Source organism: Miniopterus schreibersii (genome assembly GCF_964146895.1).
Source record: "Miniopterus schreibersii genome assembly, chromosome: 4".
NCBI lineage: Eukaryota > Metazoa > Chordata > Mammalia > Chiroptera > Miniopteridae > Miniopterus > Miniopterus schreibersii.
In genome coordinates this window covers 93,154,446-93,176,819 of record NC_138105.1, presented here as the reverse complement: position 1 = coordinate 93,176,819, position 22,374 = coordinate 93,154,446, and positions in this window count along the sequence as shown.

The following is a 22,374-nucleotide window of genomic DNA, read 5'->3' as shown; positions in this document are numbered from 1 at the left end:
TTGCAAAGCAGGTAAAACTACGAGAAAGCTTTCAAAAATATTTATATCAGAGGATTGCCATTCAAAGTTCCATTTATAGATGTGCCAGGAGAGAGAAAATATGTATGTGTCTATAAATACTCGGTGGAGCTGTGGGAAGTGATGGCTGCACACCTGGAGGACAGGACTGACGAAGAAGGGCACTGTTTTTATTAGCGACGGAACACGTTGTCAGTGAGCTCGTGTGAGCGTCAGGGATCCCCAAGAACAAAACCCGAAGCTACCTTGTCGGAGCCCTGGCCGCCAGAAGGAGAGGGGCGGGGGGATAGACGCTGGGTCCTGAGCGCAGCTTTGACTGAACACTTACTCCGGGTGAAGATCATCTATAAGGGCAACCGGGGGTGGAGAAAGGTGTGTTGTTTTCACTAGTCAGGGTTTTATACTACAACAGAGCGAATCGGCTGTGAGGCAAAATCAAATGCTTCACACAAGCCTGCAACAGGACAGCGCCATGAAGCACCCGGGCAACTGAGTCAGCTTTCACTTTTCAAAAGGCACATGTACGCTTTAAATTTTTTTCTCAATTTCGAAGCATCGTCAAGGAATCAATGTGGATGGACATATATGATAGAAAGAAAGGAAGCTTAATTGCTACCCTGGCTCACAGTTCTAGTAGCACATTTTAGGTATTCAACAAATGATTGCTACTGATAATGAACATACTGAAAGAACACAAGGTTATTTATTTAAACAGAGGTGATAAGATATTTAAAAGAATTTCAGCAACCTGCAAAAGATTGTAAAGAAAAACAATGACTGAGCTGCAATTTGGTTGCACCTGTCCAAAGCACCTGTCCAAAGCACCTGTCCAGAGCACCTGTCTAGAGCACCTATCCAGAGCACCTGTCCAGAGCACCTGTCTAGAGCACCTGTCTAGAGCACCTATCCAGAGCACCTGTCCAGAGCAGCTGTCTAAAGCACCTGTCTAGAGCACCTGTCTAGAGCACCTGTTTAAAGCACCTGTCTAGAGCACCTGTTTAAAGCACCTGTCCAGAGCAGCTGTCTAGAGCACCTGTTTAAAGCACCTGTCTAGAGCACCTGTCTAGAGCACCTATCCAGAGCACCTGTCTAGAGCACCTGTCTAGAGCAGCTGTCTAGAGCACCTGTCTAGAGCACCTGTCCAAAGCACCTGTCCAGAGCACCTGTCTAGAGCACTTGTCTAGAGCACCTATCCAGAGCACCTGTCCAGAGCAGCTGTCTAGAGCACCTGTCTAGAGCACCTGTCTAGAGCACCTGTCTAGAGCACCTGTCCAAAGCACCTGTCCAGAGCAGCTGTCTAGAGCACCTGTTTAAAGCACCTGTCTAGAGCACCTGTCTAAAACACCAGTCTAGAGCACCTGTCCAAAGCACTTGGGCCTTATTGTTTTAGATGCAGTTGGGATCCATTTCCTACTAATTGCTTCAACATGACCACAATAGTAAGAGTGCTTGCCTTTTTGAAAAACCCACAATCTTTGGAGAGAGAGCATTGTCTCAATTTCTATACCATTTTGTCTTCTGCAAGGAGAGAGTATTTACTCAAAATTGAAATATTCAAGTACTTATAAAAATTAATAACAGTAGACAAAAACAAAAGACTGCAGAGAACACTCTGAATTAGTGAATATAGATAGAAAAACACAGTCGACCACTAGGCGCTAAAACCAGAAATTTTATTGTTAACTCCCTCTGACTCACTTTGACCCCCTTCCCTCTCTCTTTCTGTCTTTGAATTTTCTTTTTTTCAAAAATAAAAACTGAGTACATGAACCCATTCTGACCAAATGATGTCTTCTCCCCACTCTCCTGTTTCCTTTTTTATTGCTGTTGTTAATCTTCACCCAAGGATATTTTTTTCCATTGATTTTTAGGGAGAGTGGAAGGGCAAGGGAGAGACAGAGGGAGAAACATGGATGTGAGAGAGGCACGCTGCTTGCTTGCCTCCCACGTGCTTCCCGGTTGGGGCTGGGGGTCAAACCAGCAACCCTGGTACGTGCCCTTGACCGGGAATCGAACCTGTGACCCTTTGGTCCACAGCCCGATGCTCTAATCACTGAGCAACACCAGCCAGGGCCACTCTCCTGTTCCTCTCAGGCTGTAGCTGGGAAACGACAACCAGAACACATCTGTCCTCGTGGTTTTTATTCTAAGATCTTGAAAGGACAAGCTATTTATGTAACGGGTGCAGCTTTTTGTAGTGAAAATGATCTTTAAGATAATCATTTATGTATCAGAATAGATCCACAACATTTGGCTTTTTTTTTTTTTCTTTTTCTAGAATTCAACTTCCTGCGAGGTCTCTGAATTCTCAATGAACATTTGCTATCCAACTCTAAAAGCAAACCCTTGTAGGTAGGAGGAGCAGATAGACGGTTCCAACTGTGGAGACACCTGCCTCTGCTTTGATACCTTTGACAAATCAGTTCAATGAAACACTAAATTAATAAAATACAAAGCCGACCCCAATCATGCCAAAGTAGTTAAAACAGGAGCTGTGATATGAAAACATTAGCAAAATGCTTAAATGTAGGCATGTAATAAAACATGGGCAACACTATTTAAGGAAGCATTACTTTGAATAGAAAGGTACATTTGAAGTGATGCCATAGTGCCATTTTTTATGGCATGGCTAATAATAAGATTCAGGAAAAATATATTTTACTGGGAGACTTCAGCATTTAATACTCACAGCAGCTACCCATATAGGTCTCAGAGGAACCCAAAGACCTTTATAATTCTTGGAAAATATCATGTTAAACATTAATGAAAGGTAGCAACAACAAGAAGTATATTTATTAAGCATTTCCCGCAAACCAGGCGGTGTATAAAGAAGTAAAAGACTACAGTACTTATGACGAATGAGGAATTCAGATGAAGTTTAAGTGACTTCCCCAAGATCATGTGGCAAGTTAGCGACCAGCACGAATTTGCAGCCAAATTACCCTGATTCCAGACACAGGCACCATTTGGGCAGAATGAGTTCATTCATAGGACAGTCCCTGTGATCTCTTTGTGAGTCACAGTCTCGTGGACAATATTTTATTTTCGTGCAATATATTCTTCAGATGAAAATGCCGCATTGCCAGAAAGCTCTGCTGGCAGATGGGTGAGGAGCGTATCGAATGGAGTGGAGCTGGCACAGTGCCCCTTTCTCCATGGGGGGACCACAGAGAACAGTGACACCAGAGGTGACGCGGGAGCAGCGGAGAAGGGCCCTGGGTCTCTCCTGGAAAAAGGAAGGTCCTCAGCCGGGCTCACCGCGTGGCCCACACGGGCAAAGCAGGTGAAGGAAGTGGGTAACAGGGCACTCAGAAAAAAGGGTAATTTTGCTTTATAAACATTTCCCAGCGTGGGCATTTGCATTATTTCCCCCACGACACTGTTATGTCTTTTGTGTCACCGTCATCCTGTGAACTTGTGAAACCTCTGACAACTTGTAAAGAAAACCCGGAGACAGCGCTGACTTTGGGCTCCCCCTGTCGCCTGTCGCGGTGAAAGATGCAGAAGCTCGCAGCTGCCACAAACAATTTAGGGCAGCAAGTTGTCCCTTACGAGTGAGCTTACGGGCATCACAGAGGAAAGCAAAGCAAACGACTCCCTCGTTTGACTTGTGAGAAGAGCTCACGAGGAGAGGAGAGGAGAGGGGAGGGGAGGGGAGGGGAGGGGAGGGGAGGGGAGGGGAGGGGAGGGGAGGGGAGGGGAGGGGAGGGGAGGGGAGGGGAGGGGAGGGGAGGGGAGGGGAGGGGAGGGGAGGGGAGGGGAGGGGAGGGGAGGGGAGGGGAGGGGAGGGGAGGGGAGGGGAGGGGAGGGGAGGGGAGGGGAGGAGAGGAGAGGAGAGGAGAGGAGAAGAGAAGAGAAGAGAAGAGAAGAGAAGAGAAGAGAAGAGAAGAGAAGAGAAGAGAAGAGAAGAGAAGAGAAGAGAAGAGAAGAGAAGAGAAGAGAAGAGAAGAGGGAACCGAGCTGCTGGAGGCAGGAAAGGGAACACTTAGGGCCCTTGAGACGTCGGAGGGCACATTTAGGGCCGCAGCTAAGAGGCACCGCACACTGTGGTTGGCAATATGACATCATGGAATCTGAGTGATGCACATTGAAAAACACTTTTAAAATGTAGATTAATCAGAATTTCAGAGAGATTGGCAGCAGTGTCCTCCCCTGGAACTTGGTGTCTGGGCTCACAGCGAAGGGTTACTTTGAAGTCCCTTCCATTCCTGGAGCAATGGCCAGGGTGCAGGAAGCAAAGGCAAAGCTACTGTTGCCCAGAGACAATGGACTTGGGAAGGGTTGGAAACAGTGGGCAAGGGGAAGACAGGAAGGCTCAGCTCTTTCTCCAGGCTTTCTGTGTCTCCCACACCGTGGAAGTGAGACCCTAACGTTAGAAGTCTAGTAAGAAATAGGAGAAAGCCTGATACTTGCAAAAATGATTTGTCACAAAATATTCCCAGTGCCTTCCACTGACCTCTTGCATACAGCAGGGTTTCTAAAGATCAACTATCCTTAATAATAGTAATAATAGTGCTAAGGGCTGTGGACCTAACAGTGACAACAGAAGACGGAGCACTTGCCCTGCGCCAGGCGCGGCGCCAAGGACTTCACCAGGAGCATGTCCCCGAGCCTTCGCTGCAGCCCTGGGAAGTGGGTGTCCCCTTGGGCAGCAGCATCTCAGTGCCACAGTTGAGAAAACTGAGACACAGATCCAGTAAGCCTCCCAAGTTCATACCAACTGTGGGGTGAAGGACTGAAAGGATAGAATAGCTTGTATTTTACTTCTTCATAAAATGCACGAATCTACAAGTATCTAAGAGGAAAATAAATACCAAGGCCCCATATCAGACAGCACAAGCCGTATGTTCTGTAGAGACTGAAATGTAGAGCTCGGATATGCCTTAGGCTCTTGCCTGGCACAAGGTAAGAACTCAGTGAGTGTTAATCGTTCAGCGTCATTAACCCATTGAATCCACGGGGACATTCTAGGAGCTGGGCATCTTCTCCACCATTTACAGATGAAGGAGCGAAAACCCTGAGAGGTCAAGACACTTGCTGACTCCAGAGCCTGGCTCTTTCCATCACGGCCCCCTGCTTCTCAAATGACAAATTCACTTTTTTTTTTTTTTTAGTTTATTGGATTATTTCCTTTCATTACCCAGCTTGCTTTATCAGTCACCAGAATTATAGTTTTATACTGCCTTCATCTGTATTGGTAGGAGTTAAGTGGTATTTAGAAATAACTCATAGATACAAGGACCTCTCAAATTTATATTTTCAACACTTACAAATTTCTCAAACTGCATGGCAGGTGCTGTAACCAAACATATAAAGCCATCTATATTTCTCCTGGACATTAACATGAAACTGCACTATGCAAAACCTTATGATAACTACATTTCATTGGCAAATATTTATTGCATTTTTGATACACTTATAATAAAAGAGCTTAATCCATCATTTCAACTAGATATGAGTGCATGATTTTTCTGTAGATTAGGATACATCCTTTATGAAACATTATAACTCCCAGAGCTGAGAGTATGAGGTTAAAAAAAAAAGAACCTGCAAGAATAATATTTTCAATAATTTTGGAATAAGTAATATGCTAACAAGTGCACAAGTCTCCATGCTCAAAGCTGAATTGGAAAAAAATTTTTTTTGCATAAAATACCAATTTCACATAATCAAAACATGACTCTCACAAAACAAAACAAGATGTAATTTCACATTTCTGGGGGGAATATTAAGAGCCTTTAAAAGATGTCGACTTTAATTGTACAGTGAGGTGAAGCATCTTCAAGGAGGGCTCTCTCCTAATAACTGTGTGGATAGAATTCTGATCATAACAATTAAAAATCAAAATGAGGAGACTGCAGCAAAATTATTATCCTTATAAATATTGGAAACCATTTAATAACCTTCGTTTTATTATAAAACATAAGTCTGAGCAGAATTTCTGCAAAAGTGTCACAAGGGTGGCTATTTTCTACCACGGAAACGTGATTGGGGAAGGTGAACACAAGGCAGGCTGGATCCTGAGGGAGCTCAGAGTTTGGGGGGCTGCTGGGGACAGGAGGTGAAGGTGAGACAGTGGTAGGCACTTCAGTCTTATCAAGTTCTTTGGAGATGTTGCAAAAGGGGATTTACCATGCCTGGGTTTGGGGCAGAAAGAACTACAGAGGGAACAGTTGTATAGGTCCTAGGAGGATGCCCGGGAGTGTATTAGGTCAACAATTCAAGGGTATAAAAAATAGGGGGGGGGAGGGGGGTCAAGCCAGATAGAAAATTAGTGGATGCACTGGCCACTGGCCACAAATACGCTATTTTTTTTTTTTTTTTTTCTGGGATCTAGGCACAGGAGCAGACCTTTGAAAGAAATATTTCCAGTTTGACAATTAATAACCCCAAAAAGGATCTGTACTAAAGAGATCGTCTTGAGGACTAGGAAGAGAGGCCGGATTGGGACAGCCGACTTTAGTTCAGGACAGTTACGGACTGGGGGTGGGGGAAGCAATGTTCTCACCACAGTAGGTCGTCTCCAGAGGGAAGAAGAGAAAGACGCATGCCCCATATGAAAATCTTCCTTGCCTGTGAATTTCAGAACACGTCAAACTGAACTTCAGCCCTGGCCGGTGTGGCTCAGTGGTGAGAGCACCAGCCCACGTACCAAAGGGTAGAGGGTTTGATTTTGGTCAAGGGCATATCCCTGGGTTGCAGGTCTGATCCCAGCTCTGGTTGGGGCTCATTCGGGTGGCAACCGATGGATGTGTCTCTCTCACATCGATGTTTCTCTCTCTCTCTCCCCCTCCCTCCATTCCTTCCACTCTCTCTAAAAATCAATGGGAAAAATACCCTTGGGTGAAGATTAACAAAAATAATAATAATAAAAATAAATAAATAAACCTGAACTTCCCTCACGGCCAAGGCTGACTGGCGATGACCCCCGAATGGCTAACCGTAAGCAAACCCTGGAGACAGGGGCGCCCGCTCGGCCCGCTCCTCCCCCAGGCGCGGGCCCTCGCTGCCGTCGGGATGGCCGGGGAAAGGAGAGCGGGCGCCTGAGAGCAGGTATTAAAGGGAATTGCGAACTTGGTAATATCTCCAGGAGGCATCTCCAACTCCAGGGCATCAATCTTTCCATGTCTCTTTCCCTAATCTGCATAAACACCGTAATTGACAGCTTGTTAACAGTTCATTAGGAACAGCAAAAGCTTGTGATAAACAACACGGTGAACAGAAGACTTAGCCACGCACCTCATCCGCCTCGGAAACCAACCAGTTTACCAACAGTGGGCGCAAAAGGGGGCCTGGCTAATCCATGCTCCACACAGACACCCGGGCGCCCTCCTTAAGGAGCCCTCAGCGGTTCCTTTCTGTCTTTCAGGGGAGCGGACTTTGCAGAGGGAACAGATCCCTGACCCAGGAAAGTGCTAAAAGAGTTTTATTCAAACAAACACGAGGGGCAGGGACTTCGCCCGCATCATAAGGAGGAACTAAGGAAATAAGAGAGTCAGATGTAGCTCCAGGCTCAGCCTTGCTTCCTGGCGCGGGGCAGCGGGGGTTCCATGGGCGCAGCTCCAGGCTGCGCCCCGCGGGCAGGCCCTTTGCACTGTCCCGGTAGGAGCGCGTCCAGAAACTCCCGGGCTTCCTGCCTTCTCCTTGGGTGAAAGCCTGATTTTGAGCTCAGCTCAGGTAAACACATCTCTGGACTCCCTGCTGAGCAGGGCGGTGAAACTTTAAAGCCCAGAGGGTTTATTTTCTGGGCCCTGACCCCTGCTCCTTGCAGCCCCAGCTGCTATTAAGATGCGCGAGAGCATCTCCCACGAAGGCCTTAGCCCCTATTTACATCTTTCTTCTGAAAATGGGCATCAGGTAGACTATTGCTATCAGCCACAAGATCCCAGGGGCTCCTCATTCTCCGTGCCCGGAGCTGTCTTCTCACGGGGAGGGGAAATGGGGGAGAAACAGAACCATTTTAGAGAACACTCAGGTGTGGACTGAAAGGCAGCCTGGTAGCGTCCGGCTTCAAAGCCCCTTTGAAATATAAGGTACTGGGAGGGAGTTGAAAACAGGGCAGGTACATATCTTTCCACCTATTAGCTTTGGGGTATTGAAGTTCCTAAAGATGCAGAATTTAAGTCATGGATATATTGACTTGTTTGAATAAATATATGTCCTGGGATGCTGATGACGAAAAAAGAGAAATTATTGTGTTGAACGACATATTGTGGCCTTCTCAAGTATTTTGTATATTGTGAAACTGATAGCCATATATATATATTTTTTGCCTAGGATACTAGGTTACATCCAACTGGAACAGAATAACTGTTGTAATTGTGAAACTATCATCACAACTATTACCAACGCCAAACAAATATGACGGTTACTTATAAAAGCCATGAGTCCAACCTACCAATGGAGAAAGTAATCCTCACATTCCTAGGAATACTCCCCAAAGCACAGTGTGGTATTTAAAACATTGTGCTAAAATTTTATATGCATTAGCTTACAATCGTAATAATCATCACATGTGCTAGGTTTCCCAATTATCCCTAGGAAAATCTCACAAAGAGCTGCCTAGGTGTTCACAGAGCTAGCGAAAGTGAAAGAAGAACCATTTAGGCCCAGACTATTGCTCTCGATTAGCATGTTAAACTGACCGTGGACTCTCTCTATATGTTCACTCCAGCTTTTTCTACAGAGTCAAGTAGATGCCACCTGTTGAGTGGACTTGACTGAGTCCCTTTAAAGACTTCAAGGGTGATACCCTATAAGATGCCACAAGAAGACTAGTCTGGTCTCTTGTTAAATAGGGCTGTCATAGCAAATACGGCATTAGTTGGTTGACCAAGAGCAAGTTTGATGTGTAAACCGTGGAAATGTTGATTTTGGCATTTGTGGCTACTCTGTCAGGACAATGTTTTGTAAAACAACCATGAACAATCAAATATTATCCTTATTGTTATTGTCAGAAAAACAACACTGGCCTAAATCAGACTGTTTAAGATGTCAACAATTTTTTTTTAATGAGTTTAGTTAATTAGGGGATACTCTAAGTTTTAGAATCAATATTATTATGGTTTCACTGTGACCTCGAAATACTCTTACAATGTCATAAGCCTATTCCAATTTTTACTACTCTGACCCCTCCAATCCTAAACTTGAAGGTCCTCTCTGCTCTGGTTAATTTACTATAGTCTTGAACTTCACACATGTATATCCATCTTTTTGCATAATGGTCTTCAAACCATAAATGAATTCACTCACTTGTTCACTCATTTCTTTTTGCAACAAATACTTTGAGTGTGTATAGCCTATCAGACTCACCTCTAGGTATATTAGCCAACAAAATTAAAATTCCTGCCACCACAGAACATGCCGGTGGGGAGACAGATAGTAAGTAAAAGTAGTAAAAAATATGTAAGTTATGTAGGTTAGAGTGTAATATGAGAAAAGTACAAGGGCTATCGTGAAGCAGATGTGGAAAGGGAGTTACAATTGTACGTAATAGTCTTACTGAGAAGGTGACATTTGAACTTGAAGGAGACAGTCTTAGACATGAAGATGTCTGGGGGAAGAGCATGCCAGGCTAGGAGAGCAGCCACGGCAAAATTTCCTGAGTTGGAGTGGGTCTGGCTCGTTCAGAGATAATGTGCCTGGAAAGGAGGGAGGCAGGGAGGGCTGCTAGGGGGTGAGGTCATAGCACCTCTAGGGTTCCCTTGATGAGAAGAATGGAAAGACAGCTACACACACTTGCACCCCACTCATGAAAGGCAGGCATGGTCACCGTACAGCACAGGTAAGCAGCCAGTAACCCACACGACTCTTTCATTTGGTCCCAGAATGCTTCAATAATTTATTACAGTTCTTCAGAACTCGAAGGATTTTTCAAAAATTGGATTTCAGGATTCTCTAGAAGAATTGGAGGATCTGATATCCCACAATTTTATTCGCATAGGGCGACAATTAGCGGCCTACTTTTCGTGGACATACACTTTTCAGGCTGGGAAGTACTTTTGCTTCTGAGGTCCTTACTTGTCAGGGGCCAGCCACACATTGCAGAGTGTAACACCCTGCACCTGCTTACACACTCGCCTTCCTTTTCTTTTCCTCTACAATCTTAACCACTATTTTCCCTTCAAAGTACAACTTAATTCTAACTCTCTTTATGAAAAAAAAAAAACAACAAAAAAAACCTGTCATTGAAATGTGCCAACCATGTTCTGTGTTGCTGCAAAGTCCTGAAACTTTTTAATGCTGGTGGAACTTCCTCTTGCTAATGTGTCTTTGAACCTGAGTTTAGTTCCATTGAGAGCTGGGTTTCCCCCCCTTGGATCTTCTCTGTCTTATAATTTAGGTGTTTTTATCCATAGTTTACTGAAGAGAAGTTGCATAGCTCATCCAAGGAACAGAGAAAAGGGTGTAAAACTTCAGGTTTGTAACTCAGAGCTGCCTGGCTTTTTAATGGATGCACTTTTCATGATGTTAGGCAGGGGATGTGTGGAAAATATATAATACAACTTTTAAAAAAGCGATCTCTTTGTTTCAGGCATTCTGAATAAGCAGGGTGTTTCAGAGCATTAAGTGAAATGGGAAATGTTGCTGAGGAAATATTATCATTGTAAATGCACAGCCATCAACATATTTAAAGTATTTTTATATTTATGTATACATACATAGGTGTCCCTCAAAAATGTGTACACACTTAACAGCGGATAGCTCAATTGACGTTTCTTTCTTTTTAGATTTAACCCATTGGAATTAATAATTATTCAAAGCATGTATACACTTTTGGGGACACCCTGTATATTTATATGTAATTTATATACATGTATTTATTATACATAATCTTTCATATATAGATGTAATGTTTTATATTTCATAATACATATGTAATTTTAAGTTTGGATTGCCTAACGTGATTATCTACATTACTGAAACTACTTAATTTCCCCCAAATGCTTTGTTTTATTTAATGATAAAGTTTAAACTACCCTGGAGCAATTAGAACTTTTAACGACGTGCGTTTGTTCACACACGGTAACGGTTTGCGTTCACGGACAGCGTACGGTTTATCCTTCACCTGCGTCGCCAACTGCTTTTACCAATATTGATTTCCTCAGTCTGGACCTTTAGAAACCAAACGAGCCATGGAATAATCAACTTTCTTCTTCCAGAAAACATATTCCTAACATTTTTTTTATGGGAAGAAATATACATGTCATTTTAAAAAGTTACAGATCGACTCCAACAGAGATCAGAAAGTGTCCGACCTGAACCTCTGCGCCCCGCGGATGGCCGCCCGTCCTTCCTGTCTCTGCTGTCGCCGCTCACGGTTCTGGGTGGGCTGGGGGGCCAGGGCTTTGTGGGCAAAACGTCGCCTTTTCCACTTTCGTGATGGAAGAAAATATAATTAACCTGTGGTTTACCAAAGGGAAACCTTAACCTAAAATTTAGCCACAAAGCCATCCTTACAGAGGGACACAAAGAGTGCGTCGCATGACCCCTTCATTAGGGGCTATGAGTGCAAAGTACTGTATGAAGAATGAAAGATTCTTCGAGTCCACGTTTCTCCAAAGCAGTGTAATTTGTTGGGGTGGGGGTTAGGAGGCACGTGGACAAACACACGTGTCAAGCGACACATTATCCAGTGCTGATTGGGTATCCAGTGTAAAATAGAGTTAATGGCAGAGCAGCCACACCAGCAAGGCTGCCAGATGGCACCGTGGCTGAGGCATCGTTGCAGACCAGACAGACCTTCCTGGGACCCTGGCTCCCCCTCTGCCAGCTGCACGCTGACGGGCGGGGGTTCACGTCCCTGAGCCTGTTTCCTTGACTATAGAAAGGGAATCACTCCCTTATCGTAGCAATGCCGAGAGGCCGGCCTGGGGGAGAGGTGGCAGGGGACGGGGCAGGGGAAAGTGGCACAGTGCTCCAGGCACAGAAAGGTGAAAGGGGGCGGGCTGGCGTCACCGACATGGGAAAGAAGGGCCGTCTAAGAGGCGCTGCTGGGAAAGGGTCAGCAGGTGTTGGCGGTAAGCTGGACGTTGAAGGAAAGAAGAAAAGTTGAAAACGCTCCCAGATAAGAGCTTCAGGGAGCTGGATGAACCCCGGGGACAGAGACCGAGGGAGGTGTTGATGGGTGTTCTCCTGATGCCTTCCAGGAGAGATACCCAACCGACAGGTCAGCAAACTCTTCTCGATGTGTAATTGCAGGTCATTAAAATGAGGGGCAAGGCGAAGGGGCTAAGGCACGAAAAAAGATGCTAGGGCAACATAATCTTGTAGATTTGCTTTGCAATTTTGAAATCAAAATTTCACACTTGTTTCCTAAAAAAAAAAAAAAAGTAAAATAAAGAAAATAAGTAATAAAAGTAAATAGGTAAATTTTAAAAAATAAATTTTGAAATCAATGTGGCAATCAATGAAAATGATGACTATAAGAAGCCAATCAAGCCCCTCTCTACTTTGCCTTTTGATCAGATGACAGTCCTGCTAGGACAATGGAAGGGATCAACTGTACGAGTCCAATTCCTAGAATACGCTGAAAGGAAAAGAGTGCAGTTTTCTGCATGTATCTCGCTTGGAATCAGGAAGCCAGTGCCCATTGTCATTGTCCTACTGGAGATGACCTCCATAATCACTAAAGCTAAGCCACAGATAAACCCAGAACAAACACAGCAAGGAACTAATTCTCACGCCACAGTCGTCTCCGGCGGCTTCACAGCGGGCGCGGTTCGGCCGCCCCGCAATAACTGTGGCCTGATGTGGCGTCTCCCGTATTTGTATTGCCAACCGCTGTCACCATAAACCTTTTAGAGGCATCTGACAGTCCGTTTAGCTTGCAAATAGTAGGAAAGGAAAAAAACAAAACAAAACAAAAAGCCCTAATGTTATTTTTTAAGTTGCTTAAAAACTACCTGCAATTAGGAGCCTCAAATGTATCTAAATCAAAACAACCCCAGAAATGTTTTCAAGATCGTTGTCAATGCAACACGTAGATGAGAATTTACAGCGCGCCATAACCTGGGAAACTGTGATACCAGATTGCATTTACTTTCATCTTAGCCCCGAGGAACATTATCTTCTGCAACCATAAAGAAACTGCACTATCATATAAATCTATTTAAAGGAATTGGCACCATTACAACAAAGGCACCCGCACGCCGTGGTTTATTCTCTGAAAATCACCCAAATGTCAGCCTGAGAACAGACTTTGATTTCTCCCTGGGTTGCCACCAAGCACCCCACCCCCACGTGTACACACACATACTGCAAACTACGTAAAAGCAGGAACAAATTTCCTAACCCAAACTGAAAAGTCCTTGGTTCTCCAAATGGCTATAAATTGCAGGGCTAAGTGCATATGGCCACAGGCTGTCAGAGTTACTTCTCCTGACAATTCATCATCGCATACTAATTCTATAATATCATTACAGTGTCTCTTCTCACCGTCCTGCTCCAGCCAGTTAATTTAATCAACTAATAATAGATTCCGAAATGGATGCGAGGGGCCCTAGCACTTCAAATTCTATTACTAGAGCGGAGCCCGGGCGAGGAGACGTATTCCTCGCCACTCAACAGAACCTCCAGAAGTCAGCTGGGCCTCGGAAGGTAGATAAAGCTACGTTTGCATATTTTAGCTGAAAAATTACAACCACAGAATTTTACTTCGAAATCAATACATCCTTAGAACATATCGACCACATCAGAAGGACAGAAACGAACTCTTTCCAAGCGCAGGGTTCCTTTTGAACATTAATAAGACGTGCGAAACTCAGAAGTTCTCCTATAAGTGGGAAAAACCAGAGTTCTGTGATTAACTGCAACGTGAGCCATTCGAGGACGGACAATTAATTTTATTAAATTTTCACCTTCTCTGAAAGTGTCCATGACAATGAAGAAAACGTTACTCTTGAACCTCACAGTCCGTCCTGCATGTCAGGAAGAATAACGTGCATTTATTGTGAAGAAGAAATAGCCCGAAAATGCTAGAAAATACACACAGGTGTAAAAAAGAGTCACAAATATGCACAGGTAATTTATCCAAATGTACAGGGAAAGCTGTACTTTTTGTAGAACAGTCACCTACTTGATAGACTAATATGATTCCTGTAGGCCTTTCTATGGAAGGGAGTCGGCGCTCTGTCCCACTGGTGGGGCAGGGACGGAAGGGCTCGAGGGTGGCAGGTCTGCCAGGCAGCTGGGCATCTAGATGTGCTTTGCAATGACACGTGGGTGAATGAACTGCTGCTCGCCTGCCCTGGCGACAGCCTTCACTGTGCTGACTCGTGCGAAGGAAGAGCCAGCTTGCAAGGAAGCTTTTCTCACGAGTCTGGAGTCAGCACCCATCTGATGGAAACTCATGATACCTCCATGTCCCTTTAGTGAAATATGAACTGATGTTTTATCGAGGTGACATGATCCATGTGACTTATGAATACTGGAATATATCTGACCCTTTCACCGATTTTTCTACCTAAGGGACAGATAAGCCTTGTTCCTCTGTATGAAGCTATGTCCTCAGAGGCCCTGAGGTGGGACATCATGAACCAGCAGAGCACATGCTGAAAACTCATCTATGTTGGGTTAAATGTTGTCCATACCCTTGGTTTTGTATTTAAATTTATTTTTAATAATTTAAAATCAAGAGACTTCACATAAAAATCTGTGTTTTTGTCTTTTGTGACATCATGAGATCTGGCATTGTCTTCCTCCCAGATGCAGGACTTGGATGAAGCTGAGAAGTGGGGTCACCCTCCAGTTGACCAGGGTCCCCAGTATTTCTGAACAGCTCCCTAAACCGCAGGCTGAGCGTCAGCTTCCCCTTCTCATCTCATAGAGCACCAGCGTTATCCGTCCCTGTCACCTACACTACCCGAACACCTGCAGCTATTAGAATTTCCGAATTCTCCTTAAGCCAATCAAAAAATTTTAAGCTTAAAGGTCCTTCCAATGCAAAGATTTTTGTAAAACATGTGCCTATCATAATCATTTTTCTTTTAAAAGATGCTTTTAGATTTTCTGAAAGTGATGATATTTTATACGATAGACTCACGCCTTTAGAGATAGCGACCTTAAAAGTCCATGTGGACTTGCTTTTATCAGTATCAGAAATTTTGCAGCAAAATATATTTCTACCAAAAGTCAGTACCTGCTTTGTGTGAATCTTTCCTCTTTGATAAAAAAAAAGAAAAAAAAGGTGAGAAAGCTGTCATCGTGATAATGCTTCTGTAGAGTTATTTTGAGAAACAAGTGTAAATTCAGGAAAATGTCCATCCAATGTCACCCTTTGCTAAATGTGATTCACATCATGTTTGCCTCCCCTAAAGACAAGGCATCTCCATGAGCCCTGTAATATAACAAAACAAATAATTTTCCTTTCATCAATATACAACAGCTTTGTTCATTATTGAGAAGTGTTAGGTGGTAAAGTATTGAGTGCTATGCATTTTATGCTTAAATCAATGTACTGTCTTGCAGTTATGCCACCTAATGTGTTTTTAAGTCATCCGCTGCAGAGATCAATGTGATTCTTATTTGATATTCAGTGTTAAGTTCAGCCTCATAAATTTAGAATTGCACTCTGTTATTTTGATGGTTATATATTAACCATGTACTGAAAGTTTTATATTTTATACTCAGCCTGGCTGTCAGTCACAGTGGTTCCATATGTAAGGCATAGGGTCTGGCTCGGTTTCTTTATTGCTCTGCTCAGAAGGTAACGGCTGGCTGGCTGAATATTTGAGGGAGGTAAACTTACAATGTGTTTGGATAAATACCTGAGATATGCGAGCATTAAAGGCATGGTTCAGAAATTTCAAATTAGACAACTCATTGCAAGCAGACACATGGGCGTGGAAAATAATGTGACAGCAAGGTGTCACAAATTGGCTGTCTTTGAGACTAGTGCCATCACTGCCATGGGCTTTGACCTCTCACAAGTTCACGGTGCTACTCGGTGGTGACTCTGACCGACTCAGCTCCGCCCGGCTAAAGGTAAAAGGAGTGACCTCATTAAGGGACACGGAGAGAGCTGTTTAACACTGTGACTCAACCTGAGACCTATATACTATTTCAGAGTTAACAAAAATAAGGAGAGGTAACAACCTCGCCTCCTTAAAACAATGAACTGCGTTGAAACACTAGACTAGATTAACCCGCTGATAGAAAAAGTTATTTATGTAGAAAACTGATAGAAATGAATTAATACTGATCATCAGAGCCAGTAAAAAATTTTTAAAAGGCAGGGTAAAGCTTTTTTTAAAACCATATGCCAAAATGATGTGAAATTAGATGTAATCATAAAACTTTATTTTGCATCGATGGTGCTACTCAGTCAAATTACAGATATCAGTCCAGGGTGGATATTTAACCCTTAGCTCTACTGCAAGTGATGAACATTTGGCAGGGGCTCAAACACTCATATTCTTGAAGATGCCTATTTAGTTCCTTGAGTATATTTTTGCCATAAATTGAAGTCACTTTTTTTTTGATGACATATTTTCAGACTCTGCATTCATCTCCCTAAGTTAAACACGCAGCATTTAGTTAAACTATGACTAACTCAATGACAGACTTGACAAAACATCTCAAAGGGAGTCATGCTAGGCAGGGCCAAATGTTTCATCCAATGTGATGTACCAGCAGTTAGTAGGGACGTAACAGCCACTGTTTTCTTCAAACCACTGGGAAGTACCAATTGCCTGACCCTTCCATTTGGCCTGGTGTAGTATTTCCTCGATTTCTGATTCAAGACACAAACATAGTCAAAAAGTATTCCCTATTTTCTTTCATTACTTCCAAGACTGGTAAGAGACAAAGCCACTGTGACAATAAGGTCTGACCTTGCACACACATCGAGGTGGTAAAAAGTAATCCTGTAATCCTTTTGTTTTGCTAATCCTCAGATATTTTTTCTGTGGATTTTTAGAGAGAGTGGGAGGGAGGGAGAGGAACAGAAAAAGACATCCATGTGTGAGAGAAACATCAATTGGTTGCCTCACCCAAACCAGGTTTGGGGATTAAACCTGTAACCCAGGTACGTGCCCTTGACCAGGAATTGAACCCAGGACCCTTTGGTGCACGGCTGACGCTCTAACCACTGAGCATACCGGCCCATGCAGTAACCCTCTTTCTTACTGAAAGGGTAGCCGTGCAAAGCTTTGTGAGGGCCATCTTTCAGTCATCTTTCACATGTTTCTGAAAGAAGGGAAAAGACCACATTTGATTTGCAAAGGTTGCATTTGGTTTATAAGGCGGCATCACAGCTCTCAAACCCCAGTGAGCATCACAATCCCCTGGAGAGCCTGTTGACACAGACTGCCCCCCCCCCCAGCTTCCTATTCAGGAGTTGTGCCTTAGGGCTTGACACTTTGCATATCTGACAAGTCCCCTGGTGACAAAGGGCGACACACCTGAGGCTGCTGGTCTGAGAACCACACTCTGAGAACCAGCTTTAAAAACCCTTCCCGGCTACTCCCCTTCCTTTCTCTGTGAGACTTTTGCAAAACAAAGTGTGGTCCCGGAGTAAGGACTTGGAGGACTCTAAAAACTCACTGACCAAAGAGCTGCTGGCCCCCTGTTGGAGGAAATGAGGCTTCCCTGGAGCTCCCGGGCCACCGTCAGATCCCACTGCACGCAGTTCCCAAGCTGGAGATTCATGTGCCAACCAGGGACCCAGAAAGCACTTCTCAGCCTGCCTTCTGATAATGTATTTTAGTGGAAATACTCACACCTAAGTAGTAAATGTTTTCCTGGCTTTCCATTTCTGTATTTTCTCTTTTTCACACATATATGCGATTTGATCAGCAGTCACCTCGTCAATACAGGTGCATTTAAACGTGAGCACAACATTTGGAGATACTATAAACAGAGCACCTAATAACCGAGAGATGAAAATGTTAACTCCTCATGGCTTCGGGGGCTTTCTGCATATTGGGGATTATTTTGCCCAAACTGAGCTGTGATCCATGATCTAGCACACTGACAGGCAGAGTCTTTGTATTCTAGATTATTTTATAACTTCGACTTCTCAAAATCTCTTGGAATCCCATGGAGAAATGTTAAACTAAGTCATTCAATTGTCTCTTGTTATCTCTCCCTCTCTCTCTCTCTCTCTCTCTCTCTCTCTCTCACACACACACACACACACACACACACAAATGGGATAATAAATGCTGTAGCTTTTGGAAACTGACAATTTAGATCCGGTTCTTGGTCCTGCCTCTGAGACTGACAGTCCATGTCTTTTAGTTAAAGATGCAACTAAAGGAATTATATTCTCGTTACTTAACAAATGCTCTAGAAAGATTCAACTTCTGTTCGTGTTACACATTGAACAGCCAAAGGAATATGTTCTTGAATATCATGTACTTCTAGGAGCAAAAAAAAAATAATAACTGATCTACTAATTTTTAAATCGAATTCCCCAGATTATAAGAAACAGCCACATTTATAGACGCATACGTTCACATATATAAAGTACAACTTATTTTAAAAAGGTACTGCGGTCGGATTACTGACACCGTCACGCTCCCTTACGGTCCCTCAGCCTCAGAGGGCTTAACTAACTCGCCCAGCATCACACCGTTCAGCAAACGTTGGACTCGCGTTTGGAATCCTTCTCATCTACGATGTCTATGCCCTTCCACCTGATACCACCACTGCCCTAAACCGACTAAGTCAGTTCCCCTCGTCATGGAATTTATACTTTTAAAGGCTTTTTCTGGGGAGCGCAATCCTTAAAACAAAAGATCACCGTGCAACGTTGGGTTTCCAATACTGGATTATTTGGACATGGCCGGAGGTAGCCAGGCCCCGTCTCCCTTCCATCAGAACCTTGATAGAACCTTCTTTACAATACCAAACACGAGGCACTGGAGTACACCTTCAAATACATGAAATTAAACGTGGAATGAACGCTCTCGTTTGAGGACCCAGAAACACTGTAAATTCCCTCTGAGCCCATGGCCAACCTCTGCCTTAAACCAGTGAGAGTGGGGGGCTGCCCCGCTCCCGGGCGCTCCTCTGGAATAGCTTGAACCTGGCTGCGGGTATCGAGCCCGCTGCCACTTTCTCTCCTCTTCAAACACACCGTGAACTCCATGGGGAGAGTGTCCGGCAAATCAGAGGCTGTTCACTCAATTCTCCCCTCCCAGCCTTTCAATACAAAAGCTGCATTCCCTGTGGCAGTTTACTTCTCATTTGGAAGCTATGCTAATTTTTATAATTGAGTTGCAGGGAGGGAAGATGTGCTAAAGACATGGCAAAGGAGAGTTTTATGTCTACACCGCAAAATGGAATCAATCCATTGAGCACATGGCTTGTTAGGCTTAAAGAGCTCTCTTCCAAGATCATTCTGAGCAAAATATTTTGAAAGGGAAGGTAGTGGGCTGTTTTGGGATATCTGTCTCGATGAAGAGGGGCCATCTGTCCCAAGGAGTGGAAAGAGTTAAAGATTTTGATTGCTATTTTCCTAATCAAGGCTAATTCTAATATATTTTACTGTACTGATTAACCAGACCTAACCTTATATCTTGGAGATGTTTGCTGGTTTCATAACTGAAAGAATTTCACGCTGTCTACAAATAATTCCATACACTAAATCCTGACAACGCGAGGATTTTATTTTCTGATGGTAGAGAGGAATCACGCTCAAGCAACATAGTTATATCATAATGAAATAATAGAATTTATACTTTCTTTAGCTGGTGGATGACATTTATATTAATTATAAGGTTCCACCCCTTCAAGTGAGATTTTGATATTTTCCCTAAGAAAAGCAGAGGGGTTTCAAAAATAAAAGTAAATCCTGCTATCAAACACCATCGTCATTGTTAGAGATTCCACCAGGAATCACCCACCCAACTGGTATTTCCCTTATCCATGTGCTTAAAACAAACAAACAAATTATTTGAATAAAAACGGCATAAGTCCATTGAATACCACCCCTATCCTTACAATTTCAGTTAAATATGTTTGCTCTGCATAAAGGAATTACACTCTTGTTATTTGACAAATCAGAAAAGCAGAGCAACGCAGCCCAGATCACCCCGTCCCGCAGCGTGCGGAGCGCCGTTAATATTTCGCGCGCACGCCTCCAGCCTGCTCTCTGCGTGAGCAGCTTAATTGGTTCTACAACGCGCGGGCCAATTTTCAGGCCGCTTCTTAGCTTCACAATAGACGGGCGAGCACTTCCCTATGTTATTAAAATTTCACAATTACCTTTAAAATTGCCCCTGCAGGATATGGAAGGTTTTTTTTTGTACTGTTTTTGCAACTTTTCTGTAAGTTTGTCCACTTTGTTCTGCCTAAATATTCTCATCTCATTTTCTTGATGCTAAAAGCCGAGAGGAAACAAATTCCTGTCTTTGGGCAACGTGCGCCTCTCTTCGCCACACACGACTGTTAGATACTCCTGGTACTGAGACTAAACAATTAAAAACAGAATTGGTGGGGTTACTTATTTTCACTCCCTATGTCTTTTGTTCAAATGACAGCTCTGAAGTCCTTCCTAGGTAGGTGGACTCGAGTTCATTTTTGCAAAGGGCATTGACCAAATGACCTTTGAGAAAGCTGCCTTTCGAGATATTCAATGAACCTGAAAATTCTGCTCCATTCCATTACTTCATTGCATTAAGTGATAGCACACCTTATAAAATAATTGCATGTATGTTTATTTTTTAAAATTATACATACATTAAAATTTTGAAAAAATACACCCAAAGCATATAGATCTGAAATACTATTTCTTGGCAGATGCTTGGCCCAAAAGTAAGCGCTTTAGCACCTCTCTAACGCACTCAATAAGCTCGCTATTATTAACTAAAGACTGCATTTCAAGTACATTATGGCATCACTTGAAGTAATAGCAACTGAAATGTACCTACTTAATGGAATCGATCTTTCCTAAAGACTGCAATAAAGTATTATCAGAAGTCACTTATTGAACTTTATTCTCCATGATATAATAAAAAGCAGCATGTCAGGAATAAAAATGTCATTTGTCACCTGAATCTTTGGCACCTCGGACACCTTAAGTAGGGGCAGTCCTTGAGAAACACAATGGAAGTTAGGATTCGGCATCGGCGAACGCTTCTGGCCGAAAGGCCCTGCGTTCATTCAACACTCAGGCTCAGACGCTGCAGTGCATCGCACATATAAAGAGAGAGCTTCTTAAGAGCAATATTTAGTGCGTTTCTCTTTCCAAGGGAGCGCCTGGGCACCGCCAGTTTTGAGATTCCCCGGGATGCTGAGAGTTGAAAGGATTTGAGAGGTTGTACCCTGGCGAAGTCGAACTCACTTTCTCTGTTGTGCTTTTCCAGTTACTCTGTGTGTTCGGGTCCACAGTGAACTTGTCAGATCTGATGTCTTTCAGTGTAACTGGAAATCACACTGGGTCACAGTGAAACTAAGGGAATGCAATGGAGTGTGGGGTGCTTCCCCAGAAAGAGAATGAGAATTGGTAGAACCCCCTCCTTTGTGCGAATTTCCACACACAGCAGTGATCAGAATATAAGCACGCCCAAGTCTTCTCATGTTTTGTACCTCGCTGTTCAAGGGGGATATGTTTTCTTTCTAGCAGGAAGATCCCTGTAAGTGAGAGTTGAAAATAAATAGCCTTTGGGCTATTTATTCCTGCCAGCTTGCGCTTTTTGTTTGTCCTACAAAGGAGCTTCTTTCATTAAATTTAATTAAATCAAATATTAAGAGATGTCATAACTTAAAAAAAAATGTATTAATTTTGTCCTAATTTGGAAACCTTGATCTAGAAAAATCAGATGCTCGTGTGAAGGTAGAAACAACCATCTAGAGCCAAGTACCTCTCCTTCAACTAGTACACAAGCCCCAATCCTCAACAGTGCCCCCCACCCGCAGGACACACGCATATGTATCTACAAACACCATACGTCCAGCCAGGTACCTGCCTGGCTCCTATAGACACTGGGATTTGAGATCCCTGTTTTTAAGGACCCTGTATCTCTACAAACCTATCACTACTAACCCTCGCTGCAATAATAACCCCCCAACACAATGACAACGCTCCCAGGAAAGCAGATGAATCTGAACGTCCCAGGAGCAAGGGAAAGCAGGTGGTATTTTTCAAATGTGTGTAGAATGAACCTATCCTCATTTCTTGTGTTTGCTTATGTGCATTCAGTGTTTTCTCAAATGAATTGCTGGGGTGTGTTTTCCCTGAATGTTTAATTAACATTGTAAACAAACACCTTATTTTTTTTTAATTTAATTATTAATCAAGAACTACATTTACCCTGGCATCAGGAAATGCTGCATTCTGTCCACCACCAAGTGTCCACGTGGCTCGGTTGGCCTGGCGATTGAACTGACAATACTACGACATACACACAA